Source organism: Homalodisca vitripennis, unplaced genomic scaffold, assembly GCF_021130785.1.
Source record: "Homalodisca vitripennis isolate AUS2020 unplaced genomic scaffold, UT_GWSS_2.1 ScUCBcl_5423;HRSCAF=12129, whole genome shotgun sequence".
Taxonomy (NCBI): Eukaryota; Metazoa; Arthropoda; class Insecta; order Hemiptera; family Cicadellidae; genus Homalodisca; species Homalodisca vitripennis.
Window position 1 is genome coordinate 20494 of NW_025781531.1, and position 22576 is coordinate 43069.

The 22576-nt window shown below is 34.7% G+C and overlaps 1 pseudogene; it reads right to left on the minus strand.

The window, feature by feature from the left end:
* Positions 1–315: 315 nt before the first annotated feature.
* On the minus strand, positions 316–22278 carry LOC124373376 (annotated as a pseudogene).
* Positions 22279–22576: the final 298 nt, after the last annotated feature.

The window sequence follows — 22576 nt, forward strand, 5'->3', positions numbered from 1 at the left end:
TTAATACTTTAAGAAGTTAACAAATCTAAATTTTTATTGTGAAAGTCATTGAAACAATCAATATATTATTCCATTATCTCATCTTGTAAATTGTTTTTACTTTACAAGTACTATTTTTTAAGGGCATATAAGCATTGTGGCATTCTTTCTATTGCTACTAATTACACAAGAATTTTTGAGCCAGGGTTAATTTGTTTTTTAGTTTTTGAAGAAGGGACATGCAGAGAGCATGTCCCAGATTCCTGTATACAGATACACTTAAGTAAATCGAATTATTACTGGATTCACTTGCTAATAAAGCTAATTGTTTTTCACTCGGATGAAATTTCATCACGCTTCACACTGCCAAGAGTGTGATCATCAGTTTCTTAAGCAAAGAATGACAAACTTAAGAATTTGGAAGGATAATATTCAGCTAGATTAACTTGAGAGATGTTTTATAACTTTGATAGGAGAGTACATTTATAAGCCGATAAACAAGTTTCAGAATATTCTTGTTTATTTAATTTACAGGAAAGAATATTGAGATTGAAGATAAAAGTAAACAATACAATAGAGAATTTGATCTATTTCCTCCCAACTTTCTTTTTAATGAAATCTGTCTTTTTAAAAACGCTAGCTGATTCTATCCTTCCACAATCTATTGAGTAGAAATTTTGTATGGTAAATAAATAAATTAGTGCTTGCTTATAAATAAAAAAATGATATTCTTCCAAAACGTTCTGGATGATAAGAGCAAATCACACAAATGACAATCACCGTCAGAGACAACAGTTACTTGGGCTTGGGCTGGGGTCGAGTGGTATTGTTGCGACCTTTGATGCGAGCTTGAAGTGTAAGCAGCAGTTCCTGCCAATACGTCGTGGTTATGGAGCTTCTTCCCAAACAGCAATCGCTTGACCGAGTCATCATATGTCAGTAGAGCCACCATGTTCTGCAGCAGGAATCCCTGGCAGTACTCCATCAGCTGACTGGCATTGTACACCTGCACAGCAATCACAGTTAAGAAAGTCGTCATTGTACATCAGTAGAGCCACCATGTTCTGCAGCAGGAATCCCTGGCAGTACTCCATCAGCTGACTGGCATTGTACATCAGTAGAGCCACCGTGTTTCCCTACATACTATAACCATGTATACTACAGGGATCCCTGGCAGTACTCTATCAGCTGACTGGCATTGTACATCAGTAGAGCCACCGTGTTCCCTACATACTATACCATGTATACTACAGGGATCCCTGGCAGTACTCTATCAGCTGACTGGCATTGTACATCAGTAGAGCCACCGTGTTCCCTACATACTATACCATGTATACTACAGGGATCCCTGGCAGTACTCTATCAGCTGACTGGCATTGTACATCAGTTAGCTAGAAACGACCATGTTTTGCAGCAGGAATCCCTGGCAGTACTCCATCAGCTGACTGGCATTGTACATCAGTAGAACGACCATGTTCTGCAGCAGGAATCCCTGGCAGTACTCTATCAGCTGACTGGCATTGTACATCAGTAGAGCCACCATATTCCCTACATACTATACCATGTATACTACAGGGATCCCTGGTAGTATTCCATCAGCTGACTGGCATTGTTCACCTCAATCACAGTTAAGAAAGTAGTCATTGTACATCAGCAGAACCATCATGTTCTGTAGCAGAAATGTCTGGCATTATTTCATAAGCTGGTTGGCTTTGTCATCTATACAATCACTGTTTCACAAGGCTAGTCATTGTGCATCATAGAGCTACAATGTTCTGTAGCAGAAAATCCCTGACATCATTCAATCAGAAGATTGGCATTTTACAACCCATGCAACTCGAGTCATCGAACATCATAAAAGGTATATATATATTCTATTATCATGGGAATTGGATGATTAGTAAAAGCCAATTGTCACAGGGTTCCCACTCAATCTTAGTCATCAAATTCACGGCTCTTTCACCTTAGAAAGCAATTTCAACGTCAATAGTTTTTATAAACTTTATGAATAAAAATAGAAAATGATGGTGTTTTCACACGGAGTGGCTGATTTCAGTATATAGCGCTAAAACAAACCACAAGCGCATTCAGTGGCCTAGGACTTGGCATTTTGGCGTCTGTTGCCGGATCTCGGATTGAATACCGGTGTGTTTTGTTTGTCAGACGTGGCGAAACAGTGAAACTATTGAACACTTTTTCATATCTCACGAACGATATCGATTTGTACAGAAATGGGAAATAGGAAATTTAAAAAATAGGAATTGATTTTAGGTCTTGGCAAGGACAAAAGCAGCAAGGGACGGTGTGTGTCCAACAATATGGTTTGTTAACCCCTTTAAGGACCAAGGGACACATGTGTCCCCAGAATAAATAATTTTTTTCTACATCCCAGTCAAGTTAATATTCATAAATATTAATTATTATCGATTCAAAAAGCTTAGAAATACATTTAAAAAATATTCCCACCGTAAAACAAAGTCTCCTTTATTTTATTAAAAATATCTAATTATGCAATATAATTATAAATGTGTTTCTTAGTTTTATTATTTTTGCACAAACATTCATAATGCACATTTTTATGAATTGCTTGATATATTATCATAATACAACATGACCAATATATTCAGGAAGAAAATCTGATAATATTATTTTTTATTTGCTTATAATTACACTTTTTTTTCGTTGGGACACATATGTCCCTATGGACTGTGAGGGAAATTAGGTTGGCTAGCCTTATTGAGAACAGCTGACTACAGTTACCTTCAGTTTGGCAAATTAGATTTTGAGGTTATGCCATTTTATTCTTCTTACTAGTTAGTTAGGGTATTGAATTGAAGTTGGTGAGATGGATTCTGTTAGTGAACGTTTATTTTACATAAAACAAGATGAAATTTTACAGTATCTTGTGGCAGAAGATAGTGATAATGAAGATAATTTACTCCTTGATGAAGAAGATTGTCAGTTTTTAGGTGAGGATGTTGGATATACTAATAAGGAAGTTATAATTGAAAAGCTAAAATAAAAGTAATACTCAGAAAACTGATTTGACTATTGTAACTCAAAACCAAACTGATTCTAAAGTACAGAATGACAATTTGTCTGATTTTCCTTCAACTTCACATTCTTTCAGTGAAAATGTACATCAAACCGAACCCCATGCTGATAATAACATACAATTTGAAAAACATAATATAACTTCAAAAAGAAAAAGTAATTTGTGTAAAAATGTTAGTGATGTATCCTCTGAAAGGCGTAGACCTAATTCAAAAAACAAACCAGATCAAATTTTGACCTGGAAAAATGTTTACAATAAGCCTGTTACAGCCCAAAATACAAATGAAGAAATTACACCAACATGTTTTCAAACATTCTCAGATATCAATATTCCTTATGATGGTAACAATATCGATCCTTTACAAATTTTCAATGAATGTGTAGGATTTGACAGTCTTGTTGAACTTATCGTGCAACAGTCAAATCTGTATATGGAACAAAATGGTGAGAATTTTAAAACTGATGAAGATGAAATAAAAGCTTTCCTCGGAATGAACTTAGTCATGGGATACCATATTCTTCCCTCAATAAGAGACTATTGGTCAACTCAACCAGACCTTCAAGTGCCATATGTTTCTAATGTCATGCCCCGTATAAGATTCGAAAAAATTCGCTCTGCACTGCATTTCAGTGACAACTCCACGCATAACGCTAATACGCGATCTTCCTCAACCTATGACAAAGCAAAAAAAATTAGGCCAGTAATAAATCATCTAAATTTACATTTTCAAAAAGCCCGAGAAAATTCAGAAAAACAATCAATTGATGAGCATATGGTTAAATTCAAGGGTCAAAATGCCATGAAACAATACATAAAGAATAAGCCTGTAAAATGGGGTTTCAAACTGTGGTGCAGATGTGACTCTGAAACAGGTTATTTGTACCAGTTTGATATCTATACTGGAAAGAAAACCAATCCAGAACGTGGCCTAGGGGAAGGTATTATTCTACAAATGACAGAAAACCTTGGTGGTAAAGGTATCCAGTTCTATTTTGATAACTTTTTCAACTCTCCCCTTTTACAAACTGAAATGTTAGAAAAACAACTGATGGCATGTGGTACTGTTCGTTCGGAACGTAAAGAAATGCCAAAATGCTTGAAGTCAGACAAAGAAATGAGCCGGGGTGACATTGACTTCGCTTCAACTGACAAAGGTGTATCATGTGTCAAGTGGATGGACAACCGTTCAGTTCTTATGATATCTAATTTTATTTCTCCATTAGGCAAGGTGACTGTTGAACGCAGACAAAAAGGTTCTAATGAAAAAGTGAAAATTTGACTGCCCTAAAATGGTAAATGAGTACAACAAGTACATGGGCGGCGTTGACCTGATGGACCAGAAAAAAGTGACTTATGAAGTAGACAGGAGGTCAAAAATTAAGTATTACCTTAGGTTATTTTTTGATCTTTTTGACATTTCTGTCAATAATGCTTGTATTATTTACAATCAGTTGTTGAAGAATGAGAGCTCAAAAGCTGTTACATCTCTTGAGTACCGACAAATGATAGCACGAGGTCTAATTGGTGACTACACAAATAGAATGCGTTCACTTCCCAATACTCCATTGTCAAGGAAATCTAAATATATTAGACCCTCATTGAAGCCAGAACATATCATGAAAAAGACAAATATCAGACGTCGATGTGTTGAATGTGCCAAGAACAAAGTAGAAAACCGAACAAACTGTATATGTGTAATATGTCAAGTTCATTTATGCTTTACCAATGAAAGAAACTGCTTTGAACAGTTTCACTAATCAACATAAGAACAATGTTCTATTGTTATTTTTTTATAATAAACTGACACGTTTTCGAACATGTATATTGATAATTAAGTTTTGTAATTTCATAATTTTGTAAATAAAATAACTTTTTATTAAATAATATTTACTTCAATCACCTAAATAAACCTACAAAGACTTGTAAAATTACAGAAATATAGAGGACTACTCAATTTACTAGGTTTTACTAGAGTCCGCTTGGGACAAATATATGGCATTGCAGTATCTTTGTCAAGTTCCGTTACCGTCCGTAGGGACATATTTGTCCCATGCCATATATAATAAACTAGGTGTACTAATTATTTTAAATACAAATAAATAGTTTAGTTACATAACTGCAACATGTTTTACAAGAAGAAAAACTTTTTTTTCATGCCACATTTCTTATGGTCCTTAAAGGGTTAAATAAGGAGCATAAAAGGGAATAAAATTTACCATTTGTATCATATCAGACCTCTTTTATTAATCAGCCCGTAGGAGCAGTTCCCAAGAGCGAGAATTGTGCAAGCCTAATCATGGCAACTCGCAACGATCTGTCATGCTGCAGTTTAGAGCAGTTTAACATAGGCCACTAAATACCGATGGAATGCAGATAAAAGGTGTTCGATATCGTAAGACACTTTTAGACGGCCAAAGCAAAAATTAATTTACTCTTTATTTGTTAAGCTACAATAAAGCAAGAAGTTTATATTTCAGCAATATTTTTTCAATAGCAAACACTAACATTTTGTAACGCAAAAATTTGTACTGAAATTTAGGTGTAATATTGATATGCTCCCACTAGTACAATAATCACACAATTAAATGCACTTTTCTTGCCATGTAAAATTACTAGTACTGTTGAGAAAAACTGCTTAAAAAGTACTATAACTGTAAAATAAATAACGATAATAAATAGTCAGGTAAACAATTATTCATAAATATGGGTATATTTTTCTAAGGTAATCTGTCTTATAAGTGACAAAAACAAATAAATAAAAACAGATAAAAATTTTGGTTTAGTAGTTAGGCCACAGATATTATATGAAATATTGCAAATGAAAAACGATAAAATATTTAAATAATAGTATACAAAAAGTAGGTTAATGTTTATACGAAATTGAACAGCTGTGGACTACTCTCCAACCGAACCCACAGAGATCAACATTTCAACAAATACTGGCACGCCCAAAGGGTTCGGTGATCAACTGCGACAACTAGTAGCCAATGTGAACCATTAAATGCCCCCCAAACACTACTACGTCACCGGGACTGCGACACGTCACTGTCAGCTGCGATCCAGTAGTAGTGGTGTTTGTTTATGATCATTCCTCTTGCATGCAGTGGTCGGCCCTTTTTTCACAGGGAAACAAAATTCACGGTTTTCACAGTTGGGTGGGGACCCTGTTGTAACCACTTTGCTTATAAAAGTGATTCAATTTATTTTTATTGACGATATAAATTATTTGTCAATTGAACGTCTATTTAAAAAAATATTAATTTGCACAAAACAGATTATTTTAACTTATATAATTACAGAAATGTGAATTGATTTTTTATTGCTGAAAATCGGTTGGAAATGCACTTGGAAGAACTAAGTTACCTTGGCGTGTATGTACATGGAGACAATATTGTCGAGATCCACCATGTCTGAACACTGAGCCTCACAAAACCGCAGTAGACCGTCCAATTGAAAAAAGTTGGCAGCAGCCATCAACTCCAGCACATCATTGTGATCCACTTCCAGGGTGTCACAGCCACCGTTGTACAAATACTGCATCACCAGCTGCACTCAGAAAACACACATTCATTGTGATTAATACACACAAAAAACTCATAAATAAACACCATAAACAGAAGTGTCTCTTGCCAACCCCTTAGTATTTATTGATTTAAACCAAACTGCTTGTGTAATAAACAACCGTACTTTTAGAGTCAAAGAATAATTCAAAATTATTAGAATCTGGTGATAATTTTCATCTGTTGGTTTAACATCTATTGACTGAAGATAGCTGATCTTTTAGTCAAAATATTCAAGAGTGTAGTTGTGTAAGCAATCTTTCGATATGAGGTGAATTATAAAACTTACATTATATTTTTGAAAAATAATAAAATGGTTTGGAAATTTTAGTCTTCTTGTGTTTTTTTACTTCTTATATAATTGTACTAGCTGACCCGGCGAACTTTGTCCCGCCCTTAAAGGCAATATCACATTTTTTACTTTTTAAATTAGGATAATTGTAAATAAAAAAATATAATTATTCAATGATTCTTTATTTGCCATTTATTGTAGCACCTTGTGATAAACTACATTTTTTGTTTTTTTATTAGGCGCGAAAACAAATAACGCGGATGGTCTTCCGACCCGTGGACATGCCACGTCATTTAATTGGCCATGGGAAAAACATGGATGTTTGAGATTAAGACCACAAACTTTCCACGATTGGCCTTGTGACTTATTTACAGTCATGACGGATCGGAAATTGAAAACCGTTTAAACTCAAATGGCATGTCGGGTGGGATCATCGGGATCCTCGGAATGAGAATTTCCTCACCTTTGAGTATTGTGGTGTAAATCAAATTATTCATCAATTTACTTACCACCAAACTTGTTCCGTTGCACAGTTTTAGTTGGTATAAGTTTCGAAGCATGCTTACTACAGAACCAATATTTAGTTGTAAATTGTGCCAGGTACATCCAAGGAGTTTAAACATTCAATTGGATAGTTGGTGGCATCATCTTCATTTGTTACACAGTCAACAGATTTGAAAGAATGCAGTGTACCAATAATCTCATTCTGAATTATGTAGTTTAAGTCATCTACATCTTTATTCTTAGCTGCCAAAATTGCTCGCTCACTCAACCATTCATTATTTTTGAGGTTAGTAATGATGTTTGGGAATACTTTGTTGATGAGTTCGTCTTTCGATGAGACAACGTTACAGATATTCCGAGGAAATGAAATCAATCCGCTCGATTCGTCGACAGGTACTCGACCATTACCGATAGTCAACAATTACTCAGAGAAATCTTCAGCAGATGTATCGTTCAGCAATGCAACTCTCATGTTTGTTGTCAGCTGAAGTTTCCTAACACAGCGCCATAGATTCGATGATTTGAGGCAAGCGTTTATTTTGTCGGCAGCAGTCGATCTGGGAATTACTGGCAATGTTTGGCGGAAATCGCCAGACAGTAAAATAGTTGCGCCTCCAAAACATTTTGAGTCATTACGTAGATCTTGCAATGTTAGGTTAACTGCTTCCAATGCACGTTTATGCGCTATTGTGCATTCGTCCCAGATGATGATCTTCGATTCTGATAAAACTTTCGCCATAGCGGAGCGCTTTGTAATGTTGCACGTTGGTTCTTCAATATATTGAAGATTTAACGGCAATTTTAATGCAGAATGTGCCGTACGACATCCTTCTAGCAATGTGGCTGCTATTCCAGAAGAAGCAACTGAAACTGCAATGTTGGATCTTGCACGAACAGTGGCTAAAACTACTGACATGAGGAATGTCTTACCAGTTCCACCATGTAAATATAAACCACCGTTTCCATCATCAATTGCCTTCATTAATGTATCACAAACTTCCTTTTGTTGGGGGTTCATCAGGGGCACATTTGTTTGAACTACTAAATCTAATTCCTGGTGATCATATTCACGTTCCCATTCCAATTCTCGATTAAATGCGTCATTCATTTTACGATTTGGCGCTGGCATTCCTAACCTGACTAATAAACTACCACACATGAGATAACTCATGTCTTCGATCAAGAGTAAGGCCCGATTATGTATCTCCTCATTCATTTTAAGATCGGAATTTATTGAACTGACACGAATTTGATGTAAAATATCTTCTGCCATATTATCCTTGTATTTGTGCCACAGGTTAGATGGGTTCGATGGAAAGCATGTCGAAATGATGATAGCAAATAATGCACGTATCTGACTTGGAGATGCAGAGATAACTGCTTTGAATTGTAAAAAATTAAAATTTGATTTGTATTATCTGTATAGTAAAAGTCTATGCTTAACAGTGATTGAAGAACAGTTGAAATAAAATTTGCTGTTTCTCTTAAGCTTACTCTATGCTTTAAAACTATAAATGTAAAGAAATTTAAAATGGTAATTAAATTATATAAACATATATTTCTTTTGTTGCATTATATATGTTTACAAAGAACAGCTGATTCAATTTGAACAGGCCCTTTCACTTAATAACATATGTTTGCTGTAATGCATTTCTTATGGGTATTTCCGTAACCAGTGGGGCGGAATCCTGAATCGGGAACGGGATAAAAAGTATCCTATGTGTTTCTCCCAGTTCTTAGCTACCTCCCTACCAATTTTCAGCCAAATCGGATCAGCCGTTCTTGACTTATAAATAGTGTAACTAACACGACTTTCTTTTATATATATAGATAACTGTAATATCTAAATGAAAATTCTACCTTAAACCAAATATTAAAACTATAACACAAATGTTTCTTTGCAAAATATTTGTGAACAATGTACAAGGTTTGTTCAAGAAGTAACTGGAGTTTTAATTTTTTAGAAAAAAAAATCTGTATTTATTTATCTAAAATAATGTTGTCACCTTCAAAATAGTGCATAAGATATGCACTTGTGCCAGCGTTTCCTCCAATCCTAGAAACACTTCTCAAACTCAATCTTTGTAATAGCCTTTAGCTCTTTCAGAGATACACTTTTAATGTCATTTATGCTTGTTAAATGACAGCCCTTTAAGGTTCCCTTAATTTTTGGAAACAAATAATTTACACGGAGCCATGTATGGAGAATATAAGGTTGGAGCATCGTTACAGCACTGTTTTTGGCCAAAAATCCACGAACAAGCAATGAAGTATGAGCAGATTCATTGTCATGGTACAAAAGCCTGTTTTGCCAAAAATCTTAGAATTTTTCGGAAAGCTTCACGCAAACAGCGTTGAACTTGGAGGTAGTTTCACCTTCTGGCAAAAGTTTATGATGCACTATGTCATTAAAATCGAGGAACACAGTGAACATAACCGTTACGTTCGACTGCACTTGTCAAACCTTTTTCTCTCTTGGCAATCCAGAATGCTTCCAGTGGGATGATTGAGCCTTAGTTTCGACATCATATCCGTAAAACTTGAGATTCATCACCTGTTATAATACGTTTCACTAATTCTGCATTGTCATTTCTTGTTTTACTTATAGCAGATTAACCATAGGCCTTTGTTAACATTTTTCACACAAAATTTGATACAAATTCTTTGATCTATTTTTGTACAAATGAAAATCACTGAGATTATAAAAAACGTCTACCCTTAGCAGATGCCCCTGTAAAAGTAAACAACCAATACAACTGGAAATTGTATTATACTTCAGGAGCATGAATACCAAAATAATTTTAAAAACTTATAACAGGGCTCTCCAAACCCGCAAAACTTAAAAATCCTTGACAATTTTTTTAATTAAGACTGACCTGGAATATGTGATAGCGGATGTCATTGATCTGTACGATGGGAGGGTTGCCCTCACACAGCTTGGAGCTAAGGCATGCCACGGAAGCGAGGGGAAGACGTGACCAGCACGATCTTGTGGCCGTAGAATACACGACCCTCCACACGGAAACTGTACATCACTCAGTTCTGCGTTGTTGACAAACTTGGGATCGATACGTGCACCACCACTTAACGTAGAGTCACGAATTCGCTTAATTGGCTCCCATCCAAAACACGTTGAGAAAATGTCTGCCAGCAATAAAGTTGTGCCTTCATTCTGCAGCAATTATACAAATTTGAATTAGTAAATCACACAATACAGTAGCAATTATTGATAATAATCTACCTGATCTACTATAGTACCGGTAATTACACTTTACAAAATACTTGCTATCATTTACTCACATTTTTATTTAAGTTTACAAACTTTAATACTTTAACCTAAGTTAAATTCTAAATTGGAAGTTTGTATTAAAATGCTTAAATATAGCTTGCAGAGCCAATTAAGTCCCGGTCTGGCTTAACCCTTCAACGCGTTTATTTTTTTTTCATGGTCATACTCCCTCCTGCGTTGATTTTTCTGGCGGTTTTTTAGAGATTTTGTGTTTTATAAATAATATAAGCAAATTACCCAAGTTTATAATTATTTTTATTATACTTCTATGTTGTTAGTGTTTAAAATTAGCCCAAATTAAACAAAAATTAACCTACTTTAGGTTAATTTCCCTAAAAGCTAGCTAACCTACAAACCATCCCCAACTCGTGTTTATAAAACACAACAAATTGTTCCTGTCAAAACGGGATTTCCTTCTTCAAAACAATATAGTTAGCTTGTAAAACTAATAATAATAACTAAACAAAGGAACGTAAAACACACAAAAATATGTCAGTTGAACATAACCATTACACTAACAATGACTGTAAACAACAACAAACGTAAGCTGACAAAACGATCGGCTGCACGGCAATGACGTCGTCTTGAATGCAGCTGATTTCTCAGATATTTTTTCTAAAGATCGATTTTTCGAGATATCGACTCAATTAATCGAAAGTTTGAATCTTCTCCTTTCAATTGGTATACATTTTTCATTGAAAACATTCGATAGTCGTCTGTTACAGCTACAAAAATAACCGACTACTCCATGACGTACTCAGTACGGCAAAACGCGATCTCAAGTAAAAGTGTCATGACGTACCTAGTACGGCAAAACGCGTTGAAGGGTTAATATTACTTTGACCATAACAAATATTGCTACAAAACTTTACATGTTGTTAGTGTACATGAAAAACGATTTTAACACGTATTTAGAGGACCCCTACGCTCCCAGGGGGATGGCCCACAAGGAGTCGGTGGAAAAGTTTTAATGTAGCATAAGTCGAGTAGCATATCAAATTAAAGGTCTTTATTTGTAGAATACAATGCCACAATACTGACCTGAAAGGATGACTCTAATCGAAATTGCAGCTTATTGAAATTTACACCGTTAGTATCAGCTTTTGTATGAGGGTCATTCAATAATTAAAGAGGCAAACAGGTCTGGGGAAAAACTGTTGGTAGGCTAATTTTTGTAATTTTTATAACTTTAAGTTGGTATTACTGAGATAAGCCCTGATCAGCTGATTGATTAGCATTGTTATTTTATTAAAGTTGATTAGTATATTGAGAACAACTGCCAGAGCAACATGTGTGTTTAAGCAATCAGTGGTTTTAAACCAAACAAAAATACTCTTGTATATTAATATTGGAATTTTTGAAGCCTATTGGACAGAGCCCTATAGTCAGATGTACTTCAAATCCACAAAAGGCACTTCTAGAGTGTAACTGCTTTACAAATATGTTTTTAAAATAGTAGTTTTAAGGTAACTAAACGTGCCGTACAAAAAATAAAGAATTTCTTTTAATAATGTAAAAGTTGCTGGGCACTAAATCAAATGGTATGTCCTTATTATGACATAAACATATACCCATGATATGACATTATTTTTGGCTAAGCTTATAATTTGTTATGCGGCAAGTGCCACTATAGATTTGAATTTGGCGCATAATCTATCAGCAGCCGCAAACACGATAGCCAGCTGCACCAATATTTAGGTCATAGCTTTAACAATGGGAGCCACCTACTATCTGGAATTCTACTGGACAGGTTCTTGTAGTAGGATTATTACTGCCTAGGATAGCTGCGTCAAGCGGAGGTCGTGTCAAAGTCGTTGTGCCGCTGTCATGTACAGTAGGCCGGGTAGAAGTGTACGTAGATCTTCTAGGCTTAAGTGTTATAATTAGGGAACTGTCGGAACCGTATCTAAATTATTAGTTTATTATTTCCTCACCAAAGCTGGTTAGGCTTGGATAGGGGAGATCTAGTGGAGGATCCAAGAGAGATAATTAGTCCTCTGGAAGGGTGCCCTCTTCTGGTCACAATTAAAAAAGTAAAATTAACTGCCAGACAAAACGGAAACCAAATTTTACTTGTAGTAAACTTCTTTGTTTAGTAATATTTCATTTTGAATTTCTTGATTGTGTCAAAATTATTGTAAAATATCACATTAACTATTATTTAAAAATTTGAAAATTATATAACATACTTGGATAACAATATTGTAAATAACATCCACAAACATCCAAAATGTATTCCTACAGATAATCTTCTATTTAATAAAATATAAATTTAATATGAAAATTTTAACGGGTTTAAAATGATAAAACTTTGACTCAAATTTGTGGCAAAAAAATTTTATAAATAATAAAGTAACCATTTTTTATATAACTTGTTGAAATTACCCAATGACTGACTCATTCTAGGTACTATTATTTTAACCCATTCCTGCGCTAACAGCCAAAGTGGGTTAAAATAATAGCTTTGGTCCATTATTATTATTACTATTGTAACCCACTCAAACTACTATCTACCACCCTCATATCTGAGTTGTCAAAATCGGTTCGTATTTCATGGCTAGCTGTTGGTTACTTTCTTACATTGTGCTACTATCTAATAAATTCTCTTGTAACTATTTATACTCTCTGTTGTATAGATAATGATTTTTTTGTTATTTTTTTCATTTCTCTACCAATTTTTGCTAATGATCATAGTTGAGAATAAAAATATAAATGTTTAATATTATGTTTTTAGTTTTATATTTTTAGCACTATGTATATGGTGTGTTTTGAAAATGGAAGAGAATTAAACTAAGTTTTTATGATCAATACAACATATTTGAAACTTGAATAATATTTTTTATGATCGGAATTAAACTTATATGATTATCCTTTCAGATCCTCAGACCACAAGGGTGGCTAAGGCTGTTCTCTGTGTCAGGTTATTTATTTATGAACACATCCTGTCCCTGAGCCCAGGGGCCACACCTAGCAGCCCTCGCTGTTTTGCTGTTCAACTCTTCAGGCCACTATGTTTAGCCCATTTTAAAGCACTGTTATACATAAAAGTGCTGCATTCTCTCTGTCAAATAAGTAACTAAATTAATATTTCTCTATTTTGCAGCACATACCATAGTAAACATTGTTCAGAATTATTTTTAATACTGTAGCTCCTATAGTGTATCTTATCAAAATTACATATTACTCGGTCCATTTAAGAGCAAATCGATACAATTACAACCTTGAAGCTAGTAAACTTTGTAAAGTATTTGAGAATTTCATTTAAATGTCAGTCATTTAAAGAGCCAAAGGTCAAATAGTGCCATTTAAATCCGAGTTAAAATAGTATACATGATTAAGCAAGCACCGAGTGTGATGCAGAACGCAGCTGACCACTAAGCATGGCTTGGCAAGTTAAGAGGACAACCACCTGACTCCATCTGAGCTGAGTGAGAGATAATTCTAACCAAACTTAGGTTGTAGCTTTTTAGGTTAAAATAAAAAATCTAAATAACAAATTTAATAGAAAAAGAGATGAAGCAGTTATATTATAATATATGGTGCAGCCTGACCTTGCTGTAGCGGAAGATGTTGAAGAGCAGAGGCAAACACTCGTCCACAAACTGAGTAGAGCAGTCATCTGGCCAGACCTGGAGAAAGTCCTGCAGCAGCTGGTCTATCATGTTCTCCAGGTGATGGTCATGTGCTGTGGCCAGTGTGTACATCCAACAGTGAAGTGTCCATGCAATGCCCAAGTTACGGATATACAGCGTTATCTCTGTACATAAAATATAATTACATTTTAAACAATGTGGAGTCTAATAAAAGTAAAATAAAAGATATAATGATTACTTCATACCTAAATTGAATTTGCCAGTTATATAAATCTGTTGTTTTAATTAGTGATAATAATTTTAATTTCAAACTTTTTCATGAATGTTTCAGCTCAGTCTCGAAATATTTCTAAAAGTTTCAACCAATTCAGAAGCAGGCAGGGGAGGCACGCTCTTATATCTAAACTGGCAACTGCAGTGGACCTATTGATCTATCCTTGAAAAACCAATGTCTCGACGATTGCGGTTAATGATGTAACGCTACTGAACATCTAAAGGGTTACCCAGATTTAAGTGACACATCAGTTTTTGCTGTACCCAGTGTACGTTAACTGAAAGGTATAAACCAGCCAAAAGTGGGTTCTCCTGGGGGAACTCAACAATTGAAAGTGCTGGAAATGATGAGAAAATAAATTATAAAATTATTTTTACAAACCATGGTTTATTTATCATCAAATTATATTGCATGACTATAATGTTCTTTCTCATTCAATTTAAACATTTTGTGAGGGTATGAAACCAGAAACCAATTTATATCAGGACTGCAAAGGCCTATCTTGTTATCACTGTTTTGCTTTAGTCAAAATATAATTTTACTCTTTTCAAGAAACTATTTTTAACATTAAATAAAAAAAAAAACACAATTGAAATAGTCGTGAGTTGTATGTTATCAGTGGAAAAAGAGAATTAATGTCAAAAACCAATATCAATTTGTTTGAAATATAAATCACAACTATAATTTTTACCAATTAAGTTAAATATCCAAGTCTCACATGAAATGTGTAATCAGAGTATCAATCACAAGTCAATGATTAATTAAAACAAAATTTGATATGGTAGGGTTGAAGATCTCAAAATTTGCTGTTATTAAACCATTCATTAAATTTTAAACTTGTTCTAGACTTGATTGACAAATAAAATTTGAAAATGAGACTCAGGACATTGTTGTACTGACCGAGATGGTTGTTTTCTGTGCTGTGGTACATTGCCTCCTGCAGACACTTGACTTGAGGCTTCGTCAGCTTGAGCACCTGCTGCTGGGCCGGGCTCTCTCCACCTGTCTGATCACATCACAACACGTCAGCACAGGAGCAGAGGAATCAAAATTGAGGTTAAATTTCAGAATTATTCATTATCCCTTTTTCGTACCACACTATTTTTGTAGCTTACTGCCCAGAAGTGTTTGGAGTTTTAGTGCAGTTTGAACCCATATGTTGAGAATAATTTTACTGGGTTTCAGTTCTGTTAAATATTTGGTGGTGGGAAAAAATAAAAATGGAAAGTCCGATAAAATGGATGCCACATTTCTCAGCAGTACAGCTGACATCCGATCAATCCGACATTGGTACTAAAATAGTTAATAAGTGAGGAGAAAAATACTAAATCTAAGTATGAATAATTCAACTCATTGGAAGAGGAGTAAAGGACCAGCAAAGGTACCACTGATCAGTTGTTAATAAGTGAACTTGCAATTGTTACCAAGTTGTAGAAGAGCAAAAATGGTAATAGATAATAAAATAATTCTTTCATAACAACATTTGCTATAAAATTACATAAATACAGATACAACTGTATAAGCTCTAAAAAAGCTAATAAAAAGGACAATAGATCTCTTCTATTCCATCAATAATTTTTAGATTGTGATATTAACTTTTTGAAGACCACATAATAACTAAAAACACTTTATTTTTAAAGAGCTAAATTAATATTCTCTTCCTTTTATGTTTATTATATAGATAATTACATTATTTCTTGAATATATGCATTTTAATAGTTAAGCAATATTTATATTACTAAAAAGATGTAGTCTAAACTTTCTGGAAAATCTTAAGCCCTCCCCAAACAATATAATTTATTTTTAGTGGTGATGTAAAGCTTCAGCGTGCAACTGTTCCAATGAATAATCAGTTACATTGAAAATCACACGATTTTACGGATAACATCACTGTAAATTATTAAGATCAATGTTCTTCAATTAATATTAAATGCGGCACACGGATATGTCCATACCATCACGCTAATCGTGAAAATAGGAATGTCCATAGTTATATTTTGTACATTAAAATTCAGGAATGTGTAGAAGTGTGTAAATGTCGAGAAGCAAACTTAAATTGTATTGAACCAAAAATAAATCAATAACCAGTTTTATTCTTTTATCGCCAATTCATCTGAATAGTGGTGGTGTGGTATGGAGTATGGCATGAAGAGCCTTTATGGTGCATTCACAATGTAGAAGCGGCTGCTTCTTCCAAGAAACACAAAATAAATTTCTGCCAAAAACTAAATTTGTTTTAAAATCTCTAAATATAGGCCTACACTAATTGTATCCAGGCCAAATTTTCTTTAGTGCTTTAAGAGTTAAGGTCATTGTATACCAACCTCTCTGAGTCTAGTGGCAGCTCGGCGGTCAGTAGTCAACTGGTTGGCGCCCTCTGCCAGGATCTCCTCTAGGCTAAGGACCTCCTTGGTGTTTGGGCTGAGAGGATGAGACAGTAGCTTGTGCAGTACTGCTCTCTGACCGTGGGCTGCTGCTACCGCTATAGCACTGCCAACATAAGGTACCATTATACTGTTAAAATCATGATTTGGACATGAATGTTGCAATGTTTTATTATGCTAGTTGTTTAACAAAAATAAACTATCAACTAAAAAAAAAAACATTGTTTTGGTTGTAATTGTAATTACACAGTGAATACTGAAAATAAAACCGTGGTTCTTACTCTGTCAACACATTGAAATATTTTAAATGAATATACACTAATTACTTTTATTACTGCATAGATAGCTTTAGGACGCAATGAACTACGTTAGTTGTTGTCATGTATTAGTCAAACAATTAGAGGTTCTTAATATTAACGTAATCCAATGTTTTAAATTTGTTTTTGACAATGTAAGATTTGCAAAGGTAACAGAAATTTTTGGACATTTGCCATTGTTCAGTGATACAAAGTCAATCTGGCTTCTTTCTCGGTTAGATTAGTGTCATAATTTATAATTACACTGTAACCTAGATTATCCATTAGATTAGTTTGATCTCCCAGCTAAAGAAGAAATCAAATTTCGGATCCCTAAATGTACTGTTAGTGATTTTTTACTAGCATTGTAAGATGGTAAATGTATGAAGAAACCCTGTTACCTTATCTTGAACCACTTAGGATTAATCCTTACTTCATATCAAACTGAGTTAGGATGACTACAATATTACAGAAATCAGCAATAATTTATTTTTTAAAAGAATGAGTTGATAACAAAATTCAATTCCGAGAATCAAGAAGCTTTATATCCATTTAAGGTACAGTAGTCATTGTGAGAAATATAGTAAACATCTACTATAATATAAATGAAAACAATATTACAGTTCAAAGTATTCTCTCTAAGTCCTTTTTCATTATTCTAGTGTTAAAATTAAAAGGTTTACAATAACAAAATAAAAATACATAATTTATAAAATGAAAAATACACTAAACAGGGAAGATAAAAATAACTACCAACAGTGTAGTTAGAAAGCTTCAACTTAAAGACTTAAAAATGCATACAATTAAAATTATCACCCAAACAAAACTAATAAAAAACATAAAGTTAAAACAGACACAATAATAAAAAAACAAAGTTTACTTTATAGTACTTGTATCACAGACTAAGAATTCATTGACAGTGTATAAGGGAGTTACCTTAAACCAATAGAATTTTTTGATAGGAAACCTCCTGGTGCTTCACTACTACTTCCCACAGGATTATTCCATATGACAGAAGTGAGTGAAAAATGCAAAATAAGATGTTAGTAACATATCTCTATTTACACATAAACTTAATCTACGTAGTACATAAGTAACCCTAGATAGCTTCGTACATAAACTACTTGTGTGAGTATCCCAACTAAGACTGTAATCCAAATAAACCTCCAACAACTTAACTGAATTACTTCTATTTGTCATAGTAGAGTTTAAACTAAAATACACATTTTCTGTTTTAATAGTGATTATATTCAAATAATTTTCTCTAAACCAATCAAAAGCAACCCTCGTATCATAATGTCTAATTAATGCTAATTAAGTGCTATTAAAAATCGAGCAAAGTTGTATCATCTGCATTTAATTAGACAGACATAAAGGTTAAATTAAATGGAAAATCATTTATGGCTACAATAAAAAATAAATGCCCAAGGACAGCCTTGAGGAATACCAATTTAAATAATGGTTTTTAAACTCTAATACATCAGAGCCTTAAGTTACCATTTGTCCTATTATTTAGATAGGAGATCATTAAGTGTAACTCTTTACATTGTACACCATACATTTTTTTTAGAGAGAGGCAGGAAAATGCACTCAAGTGACCAGCCTCAAGTGAGGAACTTTCCCAAAAGACGTGAACTATCCCCTAAAAACCTCTTCTATACTTCTGGATCCGAATCCAAAACGGTTTGTTACATTACTCCAGGTTAGGTCTGATTTTAACCTAAACCCTCCGAGCTCGCACAGATCTGGCCTTCGAAGAATTAAGGTCTAGACCATGTGACAATCTAGATCAGCCTTCTTTGCGCAGATGTCTTAGATGAAGTGCGACAAACAGGCCCACCAGTGTTCCTGACCCTCCAGCATCACTTGGCAGACCGAGTCTACCAATCAAGCACTAACAGTGCGTATTGCCTTGTGGCGAGACCTTTCCCAATGCGAGCAGTGCAAGAAATGTGTTCCGCATTGTTGGGAATGCATGGGCAGTACATGCAGTCCAATGACCCGGTCTTGTCCATACGAAACAGATAAGTCTAGAAGTACTCATGTCCACTCAGGAATTGGTTGAGGTAGTAATTCATCTCACCATGCCGCCGTTCCAAGATTGGATGTGCAAGATGAGCCTTGAGGTCCATTGTCCCAAAGATTTGTATTCCTACATTTTTCTGCCATTTCTGATAGGTGCTGATACGTTCTTTTTTTTTAAAAGCGGTTGTCTCCACATCACTGATAGATTGCCTCTCTCCCCTGCCAGGGATGACTCCAGCGACCAACTGGACTGCTGGCTTGGAGACTGTATGATACGCAGAAGTGACTCTGAGTTCTGCTTGACGTTCCATCCCGATCCAATACTCTTAGTTGTTCAGTGCATCTGCCCACACCTCAGCTCCATACAGGGAGTGGACTGGACTGCAGTCATGACAGGTCTTCTATGGCTGGACCTGAGGCCACCAACGTTGGCTATCAGCCAACTAAGGGATTAGACCCCCTTAGCAGCCTTGTCCGCAGCTTGGAAGATCTGGTTCTTCCAGGTCAGCTTATAATCGACCATTACTTTGAAATACTCGACGGTTCAAGTGGTCCGGACTGTTACTAAACCCATGCCGAGCAGTACGACAGTTTCTATCCTCTTCTTGCTGAAGATCACAATCTCTGTCTTAGCTAGAGCCAGGGACAGGCCATTGTCTGCCATCCAGTTGTTAACGATGCGCATGACTTGGTTCAGCTTAAGCTGGGCCGGCTCAATGTGTCACGAGGCGATCAAAACCACAATTTCATTTGCGTACCCAACTAAAACCAACTCATTCAGCATCACGGATTTCAAAATGACTGACTGATTGTTGTAAACTACAACAATGGTGTTTACTTAAAAGCAAATCACGAGATAGTGTACTGTCAAATGCTTTAGACAGGTGCTGGATAATATTTCCTCCTTTTTGAAGTTTCTCAAGATTATTTAAACAACCAATTTAACTTATTTTATTAGTGTTTTATCAGGTAAAAAACCAAACTGCTCTTTACAAAGAAGTTTTCTCTAAACAAAGTAATTATACATTTGCTCTTTTTATACAACATTCAAAAACTTTACTAAATATAGGTACTACTAAAATCAGGTGATAAATAGATTAGTACTGATTCCAATACCGATACCAAAATTGTAGTCTCGATGCTGAGTTCAATATGAATTCCAGTATTATTAATAAGTAAGAATGTAATACTTTAAATGGTTTTGTTTTATTACCGTTATAATAAACGTGGCCAATAGGAGCGGCCAACCAAACATTAAAAAACCCTTATTAGACATGGTAAAACATTTTAAGATATAAACATGAGTATATTCTTATACAGAACATATTTTAGAAACCATACAAATTAAAAGAAAAACAAAAGTTAGTAAACATCTGTTTGTTATTGCTGACAGCAACAGACATCAGCACATAGGCTACATGGTGATACACAAAAATACATACACATAGGAAAGAGAAACTGCAAGCATAATATTTTTTTCAAAACTACAATAATTTGTTAATTTTATTTACTTATTTTCATACACCAAAAACAAGAAAAACGCATCCGTAAATAAACATAGCAGACTCCTGGTGATTCGCAAATATAAATAAAAACAGAAAATTCAAACTGTAAAGAAAATAATATTTGAGATTCAGCTTCTATACATAACTTGTTGTGACATTGTGACTCTCAAAACATATCTTAAGAACTTCTGTTGATTTTATTATTATTCTGATATATTAATTTATTATGTACTTTGAAAAGATTAGTATCAGACTCAAGTGAAAAGTGGCATTGTATCGTAATGCCTTCAATACCAAAAGTCAAGTATCAAGTGTAGGAATCAACCCATCACTAATATTTTAATAATATGTTCTATGTACATTGAAAGTATCATAAACAACACCAGACCTCAGCGATTACTGAAAGAGTGAGTCACTGACCTGTAACAGCCTCTCTGGGCCGACCCTGAGTAGCACAGTGAGTCCTTAAGTAGAGTGGAGAGGAAGGGATGGGCTCCATGAGAGAGTAGCAAGGACACCATCTCCAGGTTGTCATAGCCTGCTGCAACCTGTATGGCAAACAATAAAGTATAACAGGGTGCATTTATAAGGGGATACTGATAGGGATTGACAATAGATAAATATTTATTGTAAAATACGTTTTATGCTATCACAATGTAATAAAAACTGGTATGTAGTGAATGATTAAAACTACAGTAGAACGTCGGTTATCCGAACTAACTGGGACCTGAGGGTGTTCGGATAATCAAATGTTCGGATAATCAAACATAGTTTTTAATAATGCCATTTGAGGCGCTTACTGATAGGTAAATTATTGATTAAGCATGTGGAAATTAAAAACACAACATATTTACGTATACATAATACTTTTATTATATTAATCAACTTTTTTATGTAATTTTGTACTGAAGTTAATATAATATTCACAAATTTTATAAAGAGTAATGTCAAATTTAAAAAAATAGAAACATAAAAATATGATAAAGTAACATTTTTAATACTGTAATGTATTGCATTGGAATTACTTTGTAAAATAGTCTTTTATTGTCTTTTGCTTTAAACTTGAGGACCGTTTTTTAGCTGCTAAGTCCCTAAGCCTCTTTAGCAGTAAAAGCTGAGTTGGGCAGCTCTCCTCTTGCTTTTCAAGCCAAGACATCGCAGTATTAAATGCCGAAAAAGCTTCTTCATGACTTGGACGATTCTTGGTGCTTTCTGCAGTATCTGTGTTACAGTCTTCATCGCTGTCATGCTGGGTGGTATCTTCAGCCAGCACCAGAGAAACAATTTCCTCATCATTAAGGATCTGGAAGCCTGGGTCATTGTCCATTGTTAGCCAATCTTCAGTATCTTGTATGTCACATTCTGAAAATCCAGGAATTTCTCCATACAACTCCAAAAATTCATCAACATCTTCCTGGTCTGTAACTTTAGGCTCTATGTTTTTACGAGTCTTTTCTAAAATTTTGTTCCAAGCATTTTTTAAGTTGCATTCTTTCATGGTGCTCCAAGAGTCTGCTATCATGTAAGAACAATCTTTGACATTGAGTTTTTTGGCAAATTGCACAACACTTTCTTCATTGGCATCAGCAAGTAACAAGCGACGAAGAACTTGCTTTTTTGTACATCCTTTTAAGCTTTTCTATAACGCCCTGGTCCATGGGCTGAAGTAACGCTGTCACGTTAGGTGGTAAATAGGTCACTTTAAAGTCCTCATCGATTGAGTTCAATATTTCAACATCCGGGTGGGTTGGGGCATTGTCTATAACGAGAAGTACTTTCCCCAGCTTATTGTTATCTTTTTTGTACTTTTTGACATCAGG